Source organism: Triticum dicoccoides, chromosome 2A (assembly GCF_002162155.2).
Source record: "Triticum dicoccoides isolate Atlit2015 ecotype Zavitan chromosome 2A, WEW_v2.0, whole genome shotgun sequence".
In the NCBI taxonomy this organism is placed as follows: domain Eukaryota; kingdom Viridiplantae; phylum Streptophyta; class Magnoliopsida; order Poales; family Poaceae; genus Triticum; species Triticum dicoccoides.
Window position 1 is genome coordinate 433,889,976 of NC_041382.1, and position 18,371 is coordinate 433,908,346.

Below are 18,371 nucleotides of genomic sequence, written 5' to 3' on the forward strand. Positions count from 1 at the left end.
ACACACACACTTTTAGGCGGCGGGACAGTGCATCTCACCAAGATGTATCGTAAAACGGACCAAGAATAATCCACCGAGGTCATACAACCTCTTTCTTGTTGTTGGTCAAAGTGATGGTCGTCAATGCGACCCTAGAGATGAGCTAGCTCGCCAATAATCATGCAAGTAGCTAGTCCTCAAATACAACCACTGCCTACATGTGGCCCAAACATATGTATGTAGTGTTGATGTTTGAATACACAATGGAACAACTTTGGTGTGGCACCATGCTTTAGAACCAGAAATCCCCACACGGAGCGAGGGTTAGTTGACGACGCATATGTATGTCACACCACACTTTGAGTCGATGATAGGGATTCATGCATGCATGCATAGTATGCGCTCAAACCTAGGTCTGAATCTCACCATGACCTACTACGATAACACGAACCAAAGGAAGAATCCACCATCATAACCTATCTCATTGTCGGTCAAAGTGATCATGGATGTCCACGCGAGCCCACGAATATATAGGCTTGTCGCTGATAACCACGCGAGGGAGTGTACCGTTCGAAGAAAACCACTACATGCATATGTATGTATGGAGGTGATGCATGCATGCATGTTTGAATACCATTCACAACATTGATGTGGCGCATGCGTCGAAAATCGTATAGTCCCCACACAAAGCGAGATCGGTTCATGACATGTCGTGGTACTGGCCACTTCGACTCGATGGGAGGGATTCATGCATACACATGCATGTGTGCTCAAACTATATCATGTCATCCTAGAGCATGACCTATATACCATAATACAAACCAAAAAATAATCCCCTCCTAAGTCAAATTAACCTCTCTCGTTGTCAAGCAAAGTAGTGATGGACCAAGCGGACCCACAGATGGAAAACATCGATATCGCTAATAACTGCGTGAGTGGGTGCCGAGGAGAACCACCATCGCTTTGGATGTGGGCCACAGATATGTTGAATACCCAAAATGCACAACTTTGATGTGGCACATGCCTCGAAAACCATAAAGTCCTCACGCAGAGCGAGTTTCATGAAGCGTACTACATATGTTGGTCCCCTTCCCCCCTCTTTGACGCATACTATATGCTCCTACCGTAATACAAACAAAAAAATAATCCTCCTTGATGGTGAAATTAATTAGACTCTCCCGATGTAGGTCAAAGTGATGCATGCATCAACGACGACCTCGCAGGCCCATAGATGGAAGCGTCACACGTGAGTGTCCTAGGATAACGACCGCCTGCATGCATGTGGCCCAAAGAGGTGTTGTGTGATGTTTGAATAGCCAATGCAAAACTTTGATGTGGCACATGCCTCGGAAACCAAAAAGTCCCGACACCGAGTGAGGTGTGTTCACAGATGTGTACGTATAGTATATAAGGTAGTCCCCTCCCACGTCTTCGACACATACTATATACTACCACCATAACACAAACAAAAAAGATTCTACCTTGTCGTTCAAATTAACCTCTCTGCCGGATGTTGGTCGAAGTGATGGACGACGACCTTGCGGGCCCACAGAAAGCGTCAAACGCGAGTGAGTGTCGTGTAGGACAACCACCGACTGCATGTGGCCAAAACATGTATGTATGAAAGGGTTGTGTAATGTTTTAAATAACGAATTCACGACTTGGATGTGGCACCTTCCTCACAAAACGGCCAACCAAAACAGTGGCTCACGACTCGTAGTGTACTGCCAGCCCCACCCCCCCAAGACGTGCACGCGCACACACACACACAAACACAAACACAAACACACCGCGCATGCACCGCAACTATGATGCATGTCAAATTTTCCCACGGTGAACATATGTTACCAAAGGAGGGACATTTTAATTTTGAAAAACAAACAGAGATCATTAAGACGTTTTAGTACATTGATTGATTTTCTAGGGGTGTAATGTGCAAAAATCAAATTTGAGCTACATGCACATGTGACAGTGCACCTAAATCGATTGGAAAAACACATGTGTCTCACTGGGTGCACGTTTACTCCCTGTGCAAGAAGTTTCAGACATTGAGAAACTTGATTTTTAAAATATAGTACATCCAAAACTTATTTGAAATTCATGAAACTTATCGTGTTGTCATATGGACACCAATACACGGTGTTGTTGTACTTTTTTGAGTCAAATTTGAGACAAGTTTTGATGTAATCTTTATCTTCTTACAAACAACAGATTATTAATAATTGGGAAGCAATATCGCAAATGGATTATTTATTCGAATCGTGGGTGTTAGACCAACAATGGACACGTGCCATGCTTCGGTTAAGCAATAAAGCGGCAACATTAATCATCAAAATAGAAAAATAATATATGTGCCACCACGCGACCCGTGTGCTGTGCGAGCAGGCATGAGTTGACAGGACATGCGAGCAGTCCACTGCGCAGGCAGACCGGGAGGCGTGCATGCAGGTGTGTGAATTGACGGGAGGCGTGCTCGCCGTGCAGTGTCATCAGGAGGCGTGCGAGTAGCTATGTGAAATGACGGTAGGCATGCCAGCAGTCCGGTGCGCAGGCTCACCGGGAGGCCAGCCAGCGGTTTGACTGCCGCCCGCCTCTCTCCCACTACTCCATATTAATGGCGCACCTGAGCGGCCTCACCCCCCATCCTTGCCACACACACAATCCTCTCTCTCAGCCTGCATGCTCGATGCTGCTCTCGGTCCTCAGAGTCGTCAATGTATGAGGATGCCGCCAAAGCGCCCCATCGGAGGGAGTGGCGAAGCCGGAGCTGCTGAAGCACCGGAGCACGACGTGAAGATAGAAACAGAGGTTGCCATCACCGTCGGCAAGGTATCGCTGCACCCTGATGTCGTCAATGGTGTCATGCTTCCACTGCCGGAGCCGGAGGCCCACACTGACTCCAGTGATGACTCGGGTGATGACTCCGACGATGATGGAGAACTGGTTAGTCATCTATACCCATTTATGTGTCAAATACATCCTAGGGTTTTTCTGGTTACTCCCGCCTCCCCCTTTTTGGAATAGAGATCATATGGTTATGTTCTTCCAATCCATGAAATCTGAGTAAGTTTTGTTAGATCCATGTAGTGTATTGATTGTTTGAATGGTACAAATGATAAGTGATTAGTTGTTTTATCTGTGCAAATGATTTCCGCTAATAATAAAACTAGGGTTAGTGTCCGTGCTAACAACTCCTAGCCAGGTCTTGACAATTGATTTTGAATGACCTACATATATGTTTGTGCCATTATTTCCTTCAATATTGGTCTGTACATAGACGAATGTGCTTAAAAACCGAACCATAATATCTGGATATGTCTAAAAAATAGACATAAATTCCTAATCCCACTTTACGACATGTAAACATTGATTTGATGCCAAATTTTGGCAACTGCCAAATGTTCGCTGGAGACTAGTTTGTATTCCAAATTTGATGCCACATTTTTTTACTATATGTACAGGTGCTATCTGACGATGTAGACAGTGAGGATGAAGATGGCCAGAGGAGGTACAAGAGGCAAATCCTCAGGGAGCTTTATGCGGGAATGCATAGACGTATTAGGACCTGGAACTAGGGCTATCGATGCCCATTTTGCAACCAAAAGCTTCATGAGGCATGTCAAAGTGTTTTGGCGCATGCAAGAGGATGAGCCATTGGCTCCTTCAAACAGAACTATTCTCGCAGAGTGGCGCACGCCGTGTACGCGGAGTACCTGGAGAAGCTTCAAGATTGTGCCGACAGATGATATGAGATGTGGGGTTGAACTATGTATGGCTATGTAGTGTCTTAATTATAAATGTGCTTGAGTATGCTTAACGACGGTTGAACAATATACTTATGGTCGAAGTATGCTTGTGTACGCTTATTATCTATGCATGAGTATGCTTCATCTATGTTTACTCATGTCTAACTTTGGGATATGGATGCAATCAGTTCGGTTGATGGAATCTACCTTCGTCCTGGTTTACTGGTCCCCTTTGTAATTTGTGTTAAATTTTGACCAAAGATTTAACTCACAAAATGTTAGTGCAGGCCAGCAAAAATTATATCATTGGATGTGTATTTGAACATAGTGTTCAACGATATAATTTTTGGTGACATGCATAAACATTTGTTAGTTAAATCTTTGGTCAAAATTTGGCACAAATTAGGAAGGGGACCAATAAACCAGGGCGGAGGTAGTACGTCAATCACACACGTTTCTTAAATTGGAACCGTGTGCAATGGTTTTCGTTTTCCTAGTTACGTGAATCACACACGGTTGGCTCTAGCAAACCGTTGCCTCTGAAACTCTTTGTGGGACAAAACCCTCACCACCCAATTCAAAAAAGAAAAAAGAAAACCCTCACCATCCCCACGTCACAAAAACCCTCACCCCGCCCGCCACCCCCTCTGGTCCCCATTCACACCTGCACAAGCTCCTCCGCGACTCTGCATGCCACCGCCTATCGCTGCGGCAACCACTTAGCTCGACGCCTCTCGCTGCTACCAGGCTGCCGGCAAATGCCACCGCATTTCGCCACTTCCGCTTGCCACCGCCTATCGCCATCGACTTTCTCGACGCTGCTCGCGGTCGACCCAGCTCCGCCCGATTAGGGAATTCGCCGTATTGAGGGTTTTTTCTCATGGACAACAAGGTAACTAATTTAATGAGATATTATATCATCTCTTATCCCAGTTCATCTGCCTCCTTTAATCACCCAGCCAAAATCGTTGTGAATTCATTTATATTTGAGCTAATTTGAGGGTTATCTTTCATTCATAGAGTGTGCAGTGCACAGACACATCAGGACATTGCAGCCTCGGCCGGACATCCATGGAGTTCCATCTCACCGTATCATATGACTTGAGGATGCGTGCGACATGTTCAATCTCACCCTAAATCTGTTGGCATGGCCTACTTTCCTAAACATATACTATATATTGCTACATTTGGATAAAAGGTGCCACATGCGACATATACGTCAAAGGGGATCTTTTCCCTCTTCTTTCTATACTAGGAAAATTAATGATGTATTGTTCTTTCGATTACTCTCATATTTCTGTGACATCATGGTTACCCTATTTGTTTAATTATAGATTTTTGTCCTTTGATTTCAAACATTGTATAGTTCTTTCAATTTCGCCCATATTTGCATGTTACCATATTCTTTAACAATCCTACCATTTTTTGCAGCACGTTCCTTGCTATGCAACAGCATCTGTAGTACACAAGCTTGCCCTTTACATAAATTAAGACTACAGGGATGTCATACTGAACACAAACCATGGATTTACAATCGTTGCTTCTGTAAGACTTGATGAAGGTGGTCACTCCTATTTTTCCACGGGCCTTTCGATAGAAATTTCTAAGTTTTATGTACTGAAAGCTGGCACTAAAATTGCACTGCACATAAAAGAGGCTGGTCATGAGATATACGCTAACTTCCCCGACAATATCATTTGTCCAGACTTTGTTTGTAGTAAGTGTTTTTTCAAGTATCTGCATGTTGACTTACCAAGCAATATCAAAGGAATCGTGTAGTATTTAAGCAACCAATTGCTATTCCATTTTCTTACTCTATTCCTACCTACTAACTTCTAGTTACCAATACACTTTTCTATGGCCCTGTTTTAACTAAATATTCCCTGTACTCCCACTTCTATCAAAAAGCGTCGCTGATGAGGAGACTCCGGAGGTGGAGAATGGGGCTGCCAACAAGTGGAGGCGGGTCGAGCAACAATCGTAAGCGACTCTAGCAGGCCTAGGCTTCATCAGCAGCCTCCCCGATGATATGTTCATAGTCATCATCTCCCTGCTCCAAATCAAATATGGGGCACGGACAACCGTCCTTTCCCGGCAGTGGCGCCCCCAATGGCACTCCACCCCTCTCGACCTCATCGACACCCACGAGCTCTACCATGGCTATCGCAAAAGCTTGGATGTGTTCTCCCAGATCCTCAGCAGTCACCATGGCCCAACTAGTGGCCTTAGAATGGGCAAGTTCCATTCCAATGGGCAAGGACCGAGCCAAGCTTGACGAGTGGTTCTGATCCACCGCCCTAGATCAGCTCGAGGAGCTCACTTTTGATGATGGTCATATGCGCTCGCTGCCAACGTCCGTGCTCTGCCTCACGCCCACACTGCGCGTCGCCAAGTTCATGAACTGCCATTCCCCCCTCAATGACGCACCCGCTCTTATTCTACCACGACTGAAGCACCTTGAGCTCATCGCCGTTTCCCTCCCAAACGCTGACTTGGAGCGCCTGCTCCGTAGCTGTACTGCACTCGAGTACCGTTGTCTTTAGGCAATCAATGGGTTGAGTAGCTTCCACATCACCTCCATGACTCTCCAGACTATTTATGTGTGTTGCTGGGGCTGCAACAAGACATCACAAAATGTGTACCACGGTATGGTCAATGAGGACACATGTTCACTTGAGAGATTACTTGCAGTTGATCAAGAAGGTCCAACAAGAATCAATGTCATTTTTGCGCCGAAATTGATAGTGGTGGGCTACTCCTCTGACAAATACTCCGAACTTGTTATTGGATCCACACCCATTCAGGTACAACAGTCGCCTTCTATCTCTCCTTGAAATTAAAATTATTTATAATTTTGAAGATGTATGTTCATGTGTCATCCAAAAAATCATTCCGACAAGCTTGACCCCGAATCTGCACACAGTGAAGGTCTTGGCACTAGATTTTATCGGCCCCAACCTGGACCAAGTTTTCAGTTTCCTGAGATGCTTTCCGTGCCTAGAGAAGCTATATATCGAGGTGATGTTCCTTTCCTATTAAATGTTAACCATAAAGGAGTTCAATTTTTGAAACCTTTTCCCAAGTTTACAATGACAATGTACTACGATTTTTTAAGAAATTTTGTAGGATTTTGGTACATACATGCCCCCCATATTGGTTGCTTGATCCATATGGTTACAATCCATAAGCATTTCTGCTTTGGATTCATCTGTACTTTCTTAGGGAATTTTTCATCCACTCCAACCTCTTGTGAAGAAGGCTACATTTTTCTAGATTGTAATCAAATGCCCATGTTAATCTTGTCAGATTGAAGATGGAACATTAGTGCATTTTACAAATCTTGCAAACCAAATAGGCCTGTAGTAGTATTCAAAACTGCATGTAGGCACTAACACGTTTTCTTCTTTTGCAGATAAGATTAGGTCCGGTGGTGGATAATGTGATAAAATATCACAATCACATCGAATGCCTAGATCTGCATCTCTCAGAAATTACTTTGAAATCATACCGAGGGACCTTAGCGGAGATTATATTTGCCAGGTTCTTTTGTTGTCAGAGCAAGGGTGCTGAAGGTAATGAGGTTTGCCCTACATTTATTTTGCAAAAATGAATGGTTTGTTGATCAGCGCCGGCGACTGCGGTTGAATGGAATAGGCTCCAAAAAAGCTGAATTTTATTTTGGAACTTCAGATGACAGGGTAATTGAAAGTCATCGTGTCAACCCCATACATGACTTCTTAGTGGCTGATCCCTTTGCAAAAATTATGAGGTTTCGAAACCAGCCTTACAAGTGGTAATATTAGTTTGAACCTCTCTTATATCCATGTTCAGCAGATCAACACGGGCGTTTGTAGCTGATGAGCTGAATTTCATTTCTAATATCAGTTTGAACCTTGTGATCTTCGAATTTGAGCCATATAACTCTAGAATTTGAACCTTGTAATATTTCAAGCTTTTGTGGTACAATCGTTGAAATGGCATGGTATGAGACTCGTATATTGGTAGTACTATTTCGACCTTTATATGCAATGGACTTAGATTTTATTAACCATTCTCGAATGTGTTTCCCTGGTCGATCTCATTGCAAGCGATCTGTATAGCTAACTCGACTACGATCTTTGACATTATTGCATACAGTTGGTTTCTTCAACCATGTGCCCTGTAGAGCGCAGAATTAATTATCACACTCGAGTGTCCATCATCACCCTTCTGTGTAACTTTGACCTCATCACCCACGGGTAAACTTATTATGATCCAAGTCATTCCACACACTTCATTTTTACAAAGCTTCTTGCCAATAAATGCCCATGATTTGCCCCTCTTCTAGCCGACGCATGGCCAAAGTAGCCGAGCGGGAAGCTTGCATGGTAAACTGCGCAGTTGCGTGGGAACAGAATCAACAATGATACATTTGGCGCCTCTTTGAGCCCACGCGTGGTCAAATGAAACGCGTGCAGGGTTCTCAAGCATGCACTGGAATCCTCTGCTATGAACGCAGTGACAAGACATGATGATTACAGGCCGATCGGCCCCCATTTATTACAGCGGCCATTTAACTCTTCTGTCTCTTCAACCTTTAGATTGTGCCCCACTATTGCAAGAAGCACACCCACCACGACAAATTCTTAGAGGGTATCCTGCGCGGCTCCAATGGCACTCCGAGCGGCTACCAACGAGGAGTAGCAGTTCACCATGCATGCCCTCGTGGACACCTACAGAAGGTTCACGGAGCTTTCCATGGTGTACACCAACAACCCGGTCCGGGTGGAGCACTCCATCCACATCATGGAGTTGTTGCTTGTTGAGCAGTAGTACAAGGTGGTCGGGTCCGACCTCAAGAGTACACCGCGCTTATGTCGGTTCTCGTCCCAAGGTCTCTGTGGCCCAGATGTGCATGCGCAATCACGTCCTCGTCTACCACTACTGCCTGTCCACAAGGCCTTGAGAGTGTTTCACTAGGTTTGTCGATAACCCCCACTACGTGTTTGCTATGGTGGACATCACCAATGATGTAAAGGTGCTCAAGAATTGGGGCATCGCCTACCAGAATCTTGTCGACATCCAGGGCCAATACAAGATCTGGGGCAACAAGGAGCATGAGAATGACTCATTGCTTCACCTCGCCGAGGCCATCATCGAACCCTTGATGTAGGGTGGAAACCCTAAGGCCGAGCTTTCACGATTTGGAGAGGATCCTACGAAGAACACGAGGGGAAACACAAGGGGAAACACTCAAATCAACAGGAACGGTCACACAAGTTCTAGATCCATAAACATAAAGAGTGATACAAGATCCAAACATAACAAAAGACGATACAAGAGGCGGTAGTTCTTCTCCGTGAGGAGGTCTTGAGGGCTCTTCCCGTGAGGGGTCTTGAATCCACTTGGGGGATCTTCTCCATAGAGGCCGCAGTCTCCTAAGGAGAAAGTATCAAGTGGATGAGCAAAGCTCTATCTCCAAAATGACCTATCACATTGCTAACCCTAGAAGGAGGGAGGAGGAGGAGGAGTATATGTAGTCTAAGTGGGCTGAGGGGTACATGGGCCTCGGCCCAACACGCTGTGGGCAGACATGTGTCGGTCGTCCGGCAGCTACCAGACGTCTAGTGTCTCGTGAATGTAGGATGGAAAGTAGGTCTAGAGGGGGGTGATTAGACTACTTGACCAAATAAAAATCTAACCTTTTCCCGATTTGAAGTGTTGGTAGATTTTAGCAACTAGTACAAGTCAAGCAATCAACCTACACATGCAATTCTAAGAGTGTAGTAGCGTAAAGTAAAACATTGCATATGAAGGTAAAGGGAGGGGTTTGGAGAAGGAAAATGCAATGTAGACACAGATATTTTTGGCGTGGTTCCGATAGGTGGTGCTATCGTATGTCCATGTTGATTGAGACTTCAACCCACGAAGGGTAACGGTTGCGCGAGTCCACGGAGGGCTCCACCCATGAAGGGTCCACGAAGAAGCAACCTTGTCTATCCCACCATGGCCATCACCCACAAAGGGCTTGCCTCACTTGGGTAGATCATCACGAAGTAGGCGATCTCCTTGCCCTTACAAACTTCTTGGTTCAACTCCACAATCTTGTCGGAGGCTCCCAAGCGACACCTAACCAATCTAGGAGACACCGTCTCCAAAAGGTAATAGATGGTGTGTTGATGATGAACTCCTTGCTCTTGTGATTCAAATTATAGTCTCCCCAACACTCAACTCACTCTCACGGATTTGGCTATGGTGGAAAGAAGATTTGAGTGGAAAGCAACTTGGGGAAGGCTAGAGATCAAGATTCTAGTGGTTGGATTGGAATGTCTTGGTCTCAACACATGAGTAGGTGGTTCTCTCTCAGAAAATGAGTGGTGGAAGTGTAGGCACGTTCTGATGGCTCTCTCTCACTCATGGAGAAGGGGTGGAGGGGTATATATTGCCTCCACACAAAATCCAACCATTACACACATTTGACCCAACTCGGTCAGACCGAATAGAAGAACTCGGTGAGACCGATTCAGTTCAAAATGTGAATGTGTGACGCCCCCGATTCAATCGTACACTAATCATACACGCAAACGTGTACGATCAAGATCAGGGACTCACGGGAAGATATCACAACACAACTCTACAAACAAAATAAGTCATACAAGCATCATATTACAAGCCAGGGGCCTCGAGGGCTCAAATACAAGAGCTCGGTCATAGACGAGTCAGCGGAAGCAACAATATCCGAGTACAGACATAAGTTAAACAAGTTTTCCTTAAGAAGGCTATCACAAACCGGGATACAAATCAAAAGAGGCGCATGCCTCCTGCCTGGGATCCTCCTAAACTACTTCTGGTCGTCGTCAGTGGCCTGCACGTAGTAGTATGCACCTCCAATGTAGTAGGAGTCGTCGTCAACGATGGTGTCTTGCTCCTAGACTCCAATGTCTGGTTGCAACAATCGAGTATAGAAAGGGGGAAAAGAGGGAGCAAAGCAACCGTGAGTACTCATCCAAAGTACTCGCAAGCAAGGAGCTACACTACATATGTATGCATTGGTATCAAATGGAAAAGGGGTAGCATATGTGGACTAAACTGCAGAATGCCGAAATAAGAGGGGGATAGCTAGTCCTATTGAAGACTAAGCTTCTGGCCGCCTCCATCTTGCAGCATGTAGAAGAGAGTAGATGGTAAGTTCACCAAGTAACATCGCATAGCATAACCCTACCCGGTGATCCTCCCCTCGTCGCCTTGTGAGAGAGCGATCACCGGTTGTATGTGGCACTTGGAAGGGTGTGTTTTATTAAGTATCCGGTTCTAGTTGTCATAAGGTCAAGGTACAACTCGGGTCGTCCTTTTACCGAGGGACACGGCTATTCGAATAGATCAACTTCCCTGCAGGGGTGCACCACATTTCCCAACACGCTCGATCCCCTTTGTCCGGACACGCTTTTCTGGGTCATGCCCGGCCTCGGATGATCAACACGTCGCAACCCTACCTAGGCACAACAGAGAGGTCAGCACGCCGGTCTAAATCCTATGGCGCAGGGGTCTGAGCCCATCGCCCATTGCACACCTGCACGTTGCGAACGCGGCCGGCGAGCAAACCTAGCCTCCCTTATACAAGATCAGGCGTTCCAGTCCAACCCGGCGCGCGTCGCTCAGTGAAGGACGTCAAGAAGGCTTCGGCTAATACCACGACGTCGAGTGCCCATAACTGTTCCCGCGTAGTTGGTTAGTGCGTATAGTCCAGTGGCCAGACTCGGATCAAATACCCAGATCTCATTAAGTGTGTTATTTTGAAATAACCGTGGACACCAACCAGGGCCATGCCCACCTCTCTCCTAGGTGGTCTCAACCTAGCCTGTTGCTCCGCCACAAAGATCCACTCAAAGGGCCGTCAGGACAACCGTCCTTTCGGACCCAATCCGTGAATCACTCGTGGGTACTCTACGAGCCGACCCGTCTTTAGTCATCACAAGTATCATATATAACATATAAGTATATAGTATATACCCGTGATCACCTCCCGAGTGATCACGGCCCGATAGTATAGCATGGCAGACAGACAAGAATGTAGGGCCACTGATGATAAACTAGCATCCTATACTAAGCATTTAGGATTGCAGGTAAGGTATCAATAACTGTAGCAACAATGACAGGCTATGCATCAGGATAGGATGAACGGAAAGCAGTAACATGCTACACTACTCTAATGCAAGCAGTAGAGAGAAGAGTAGGCGATATCTGGTGATCAAGGGGGCGCTTGCCTGGTTGCTCTGGCAAGAAGGAAGGGTCGTCAACAATGTAGTCGATCGGGGCACCAGCAGCGGCGTCAGTCTTGTAGTCTACCGGAGAGAAGAGGGGGAAGAAACAATGAATACAATGCAAACAGATGCATAACGATGCATGACATGACAATGAGCGGTGCTAGGTGGGCCCTAACGCAGTAGGAGGTGATACCGGCAAAGGGGGGAAACATCCGGGAAATTATTCCCGGTGTTTTACGTTTTCGGACAGACGGACCGAAGGAGGAAAGTTGCGTGTTTGCTATGCTAGGGATGTGTGGCGGACGAACGGGCTGCGTAACCGGATTCGAATCATCGTTCTGAGCAACTTTCCTATACAAACGAGACAGGAGGTGCCGCTGGGCGCAGGCAGCGGCGGGCTTCGGCGGCCACGGGCAGCTGAAAGCGGAGCAGGCGGGGGCGGCGGCGCGTGTGGGCGCGGGGCATGGCCAGGCGGAGGCGGGCAGCAGCGGCAGGGCAGGCACGCTAGGGCCGGCGAGCAGCAGCAAGATTGGCCGGGCACGGCGGGCGAGCGAGCAGAGGCACGCGACGGTGAGCGTGGGGGCGTGTGGTGTCGGGTAGCAGCAGTGTAAGAGCAGCAGGTGCAGCAGTGGGCACGGGAACGCGGCCTGGTGAAGCAGCGCGTGCGCTTGCAGGTGTGGGCTGGCCATGGCCGGGCACGGCCAAACGAGGCAGGACGCGGCCACAAAACGCGACGAGCGCGGACAAGGGGAAGGTGAGTGGAGCTCCCGCAACGGCAACCTACGGCAAGGGGAGGAAGGGGGAAAGCTAGGGGAAAGGAGGAGGCTCACTGGGGAGGCCAGGGTTTGGCTCGGGGAAGCCGAGGTTGTCGGGGCAGCGTGAATTGGCGTCGAGCAGCGGCGGATCCCGTTGAAGAAGACCGGATGAAGGCGACATTACGGAGCGGCTCTAGGCAAGTGGGTGCCCGCACAGGATGCAGCGGTCGACGGCGGCTCCATCGGGCATCAGCAAGACGTGTAGGGAGGCCGGTGGCCACGTGGGTGTAACGCCCCAGATACAACTTTCCATATTTGTAACTCCGACTCTTGCCTTTTCGGACAGGTGTTGTGAGATTCCCTTCATGGTTGGGTTTTGTCTTTGTTTTGCTTTTGTCCATGTCATGCATTTCATATCATGTCATCATGTGCATCGCATTTGCATACATGTTCGTCTCATGCACCCGAGCATTTTCCCCGTTGTCCGTTTTGCAATCCGACACTCCTATGTCCTTTGGCACCCCCTTTTGCCTCTTTTCGTGATCGGGTGTTAAACTTCCTCGGATTGGACCGAGATTTGCCAAGCGGCCTTGGTACACCACCGATAGACCGCCTGTCAAGTTTCATGCCATTTGGAGTCTGTTTGATACTCCAACGGTTAACTGGGGAACCGTAAAGGCCTCGTGTGTGTTGGAGCCTGACACCCCTCCAAAAGGGCCCAATAACCCATCCAAACCTCTCCCATGTCCTCCGTCGTCGGATCACGATCGTGTGGGCGAAAACTACACTCCTTTGGACACTCCTACCTCCCTCTAGCTATATATATGTGTCTTCCTCCGAAAATTCATGCATATGAAACCCTAGCGTCTTCCTCCTCACGCCGCCGGACACATCCGTCCGCGCCGGACATGTCCGCCGGCCACCTCACCCCGACCAATCACAAGCCGCCATGTCAGCATCGCCGCCGCGCCCAGCCACTCCTGCGCCGCCATGTCACCCCGCCGCCGTCTACCACCGCTCCTCCCACTGCTCGGGCCCGCCGAACCCAGATCCGGCCCACTCGGGCCCGGATCGGGCGGCACCCCGCCGCTTGGCCGGCCCCGCTGCCTCGGGCGCCTACGCCACCATCCGCCGCTCGCCGGCACTTTGCCCCGCCACCTAGCGCCGCCGACCCAACCGCCCGGCCCGCCTGCTCGCCGGCGCTCCTGACCGCCGCCTCTTTGCCGGAGCGCCCCACGCCACCTCGCCTGCTCCGCCGGCGCGCGCTTTCCCCACGAGATCGCCGCCCCTCCCTGGATCCGCTCCTCGCCGGAGCCTCTCGCGGTGCCTTGCCGGAGTACGGGCGCCGCCGCCGTCGACCTCGCCCTCGCCGGAGACGTCGCCGGTCCGGATCCAGCCGAAGTGGGATCAGATCCACCAGACCAGCTAACCAAACGCCGTCCCCGACCCGGATATCCTCGTCCTGGAACCGCTCCGTCCCGCGTTGACTTTCGTGGAGGTGAAAATTCCACTAAGTCCCAGATTTGTGAAATTTTATGCCTCTGTTCATCATGCCATAATTTCATGTGCGCTGTTCTATTTTGTGCATATGTTATATCGAAATGTTCATCATGATGTGCTCTTCATTTTGTTCCATTGTGTCATGCTTGTTTGAGTCCATCTTGATGCCCTAATCACTGGTGCAAGAGTGCTATAAATTGTTAGGTGCTGACTCTTATCAGAGTATGAGGATTTGTCATTTTTGCTACATTTGTTGTGTGCTGCATATGGACATGAGCTCTACATGTATTTTTATCTATGCCATGCCATCTTTACAGGGGTGCTTGCCATGTATTTTTGTCATCTTTGTGGTGACTAGCACAAGCATGCAAAGTAGCCTTCGTGTTATTGCTGATTTCAGGGACTTAGGATTTCACTGAGTCATTTTCCTGCTATTATTTTTATGCCATGTATACATGATGCTACAGTGAGATCCATGCTTTGTTTGAGAATCTTCAGTAAGGATGATTTGGACATATGGTTGTTATCTATCCATCCATGCCCCTGTTTGCAATTATGGACATATGGTTGTTTAAATGTTAATCAATTTTGCCATGGTTGTTGTAGTTGATCCAAGCATGCTATAAACTTGCTTTTGCCTTGGTTAGCTTCATAAACATGCCATCTTGCTGATGCTATGATTATCTTGTCATGCAATGCCTTGTGTTGAGTGAATCGAGCTCGCAAAGATGCCTTCATAACTCTGTTTTTGCCATGCTCAGTTTTCTGTTAAGTCTGAATCTGTTAATGAAACTTGTTATGTTTACATGGGTGCCATAATATCTTCTGTGCCTTCTTGGCTCATGATCAGTAAGGGACTTTTGTTCTATGCTTTGAGTATATTCATGCCATGCCTTGTTTTGCTATGATAAGTACCTGTAGCATGTTGTTAGCTTGCTCTAAACATGGCTTCCTGAAGTTATTTCCTGGCATGTTGTTATTTTCACTAAGTCTGTGAAGCTGATATCTTTTGCATTTTTCCATGCTTGTTTGAACCAGCTCTTGTGCGATTTAGCCGTAGCTCAGTGTTCATATTTTGTCAAGCATCTTGAGTAGATCACTGCCATATGCTTTGTTGCTATGTTGGAGTGCAGTAGCTTAGTTTCTTGTTGCATTCTAGATGGCATCGTGTTGTTAATCGCAGAATTGTGCCATTCTTGTTTTGCTTGCCATTTGCAAACCGTGCATCCAATTTCGGTGATCTTTATATCGATTTCGACCGAAATCATCTCATCTTTCCAGCGGCACACTTGGTTTGCCAAGTTGATGCCTGGTTCAATCTTTCCCTTCTGAAGCACACATATGCATTGCATATCACATCCCGCATGTCATGTCATGTTTTGCATCATGTTGATTGTGCATTGCACCGTGATTGATTGTTGGTCCTTTGCTTGTGTTCTTGCTTTGGGTAGAGCCGGGAGACGAGTACGTGATCGAGGAACCCGTTGTGTCATGGAATTATCACGGCAGATGTCCTAGTGTGAGGACTTAGTCGTGAGGCCAATGCATCTGTGTAGTAGCTTGAGAGGGGTTGAGCGGAATCGAGAGACGCAACACAAGACAAGGATTTAGACAGCTTTGGACCCTGGGAAACATCATCTGGAATATCCCTACATGCTGTTTGTGGCTAGATCTCATTATGCTCATGAGAGAGTCGCTGCATAAGCTGGCTCTCCTCTAGTTGTGTCTAGCCCTAGAGATTGTTTCTTCTTGCTTGTCCTTCTTTGGGGAGCCCTTCCCCTTCTTATATATGTTGAAGGGGCGGGTTACATGACTAGTCCTAGTAGGATTAGTATTAGTTTATTACAAGTGGAATCCTAGTCTGCCCCCTTAAGGGAAAACTCCTTGTGCCTTTCCTCATAAACCGGCCCACCGTAACATGAGTCGGCCTTTTGGGCCTTGGGCCTAGTTTTCTATCTGACCAGCCGTTAGGGCCATCCGTGCGTCGCCAGGCTCGTGAGCCGCCACTCCGGCGGGTTACCAATGAAAATGCCAAGCTCGGTCGGGTCATACTTCCAGTTGGGTCATACCGCGGGGTATATCCCCGACATTAGCCCCCAGTTTAATTTGGATTTATCCATGTTAAACTGATCCTATAAAATAAACACAAGAACAAACTTGATAGGTTGTGCTCCGGGTTAATTTTTTTCCTGAACCGGCACCTGATCATCTTTAAGTCCTTGTCATTTCCTCCTGGATGCATACTCAAGATCTTATAGCAAATCTCTTTTAACAGATATGTCCAAACCTTGCCAATGCAAAAATCCAGGCACTTCTTCTAAAAAAAATTTGGGTCAATAGGCCAGCTTCATAACCAATTTGCTGACATTGGCTCTTGTAGATAAATATTATAAGAAATAATCCATTTGAGTCGGCCTTCAATGCTCTGACTTGTCAAAAATATTGGTCTTGAAATATTCAACTGATATTCAGCCGGCTTAAAGATGTAGATCTTGCCGATTTATGATTGCCAAAATTGCCGAGTTATAAATAAATGATGCCGGGTCATGATTGTTGCCGACACCGGGTTAATCTGGTCTACTCCAAACTGAGAATTTGAAGATTTTTTCCTCCCTTATATGCATATCACCTGTAGCCCCCAAGTGCTGGGTTGTCATGATTGCAGCAACCTGGGACTTGTAATTGCCTTATGCTCATGAAAATTTCAACCAGTGTAGCCCCCAAGGGTCGGGTCGTTATGCAATAATGAGCAGGGACTTTGTAGATATAACCATGTAAACTTGAATAGCAAATGTGTAGCCCCCAAGGGTCGGCTTAGTAAGATAATACTGAGCTGGGACTTTGTATATAATTTATTGATAATAACATCATATAATATGATCTCCACCATGGGGCTTGAACACACGTCCACAAGGTTAAGAGCTTTGTGCTTTACCAACTGAGTAGTGGACCCTTCAATATAATGGAATAAAATTTGTATACCTTGAATTGTTGACAGGAGCAATTGGTAGCCCCCAAGGGCCGACTCATTACAATGGGATGAGTCGGGTCTTCAATAAGTTGATCAAAAAATGACTTTACATTAGCCCCCAAGTGACATGGTGCATGCTGGTAGTGACATGGGACTTGCATATTTCAATGTAATCTCAATTTGAATAATGTAGCCCCCAAGTGCCGGGTTGTAAGCCTACAGCGACTCGAGACTATTCCTTCCATTGTAGAATAGATCATATCCATTGATAAAATAATAACCATTGCGCCAAAGCGACTTTGAATACCTCATTTGTTGATAAGTAAACCCGGAGTTTAAATACCCGGTGGCTCTTGGCCGATGACGATTTAATATGCCTCCATTGTAAATCGGAATTTTTATAACCCGGCGGCTTATAGCCTTTGAGAAAATCAAGAATTGATAACCCTTTTGAGACACCAATTCCAATCTTTGATGATGGGCTGGAACTTAATCATTTATGTAAGTCATAGCTCTGTAAATCCTACACAGAGTTTAAACAACATATGTCGTGGCGAATTAACGTCAAAAGCCAGGGTGTGTAACCACCCAAATGTAGTCTTATCCTGCACACAAGTAAATCACAAGATCCCATGGCGGTTTACCGCAGGGCGGGTCATAATATCCCACATATAACCATTGTGATATTGATTTTGTACTGTCGGTTTACATGACCTGTGCAGTACGGGTGATAACCCAATCCTTAGAAGCCAATACTTCCAAATATATGATGATTATCACATGTTGGTGACTTATCGTCCAAAGTCAGGCTGGGTTTAAACGAAACCACACTTATACTTAGATCTAAACAGAAAAGTCTCAAGACAAAACCAAAGATTGTTTGCAAAAACTTAAACCAAATAAAAATCGAGGTTTCTGATTCGAATACGATCAATAAACCGTTCCAAAGGGGTTAAGCTAGGATTCGAATACGATCATGTAGCCCCCAGTGGCTTTGGCGTTGCGCCGATCAAGAGGGTACCGACAGCTATGTTCTCTTTGGTTTGAATACGACCTATGTTTGAACAGGAAGCCCCCAAATGACCTTGAGAGGTTTTTAACGACCCTGATTCGAATACGATCCAAGTCGGACCCAAAAGGGGTTAAGCTATGATTCGAATACGATCAAGAAGCCCCC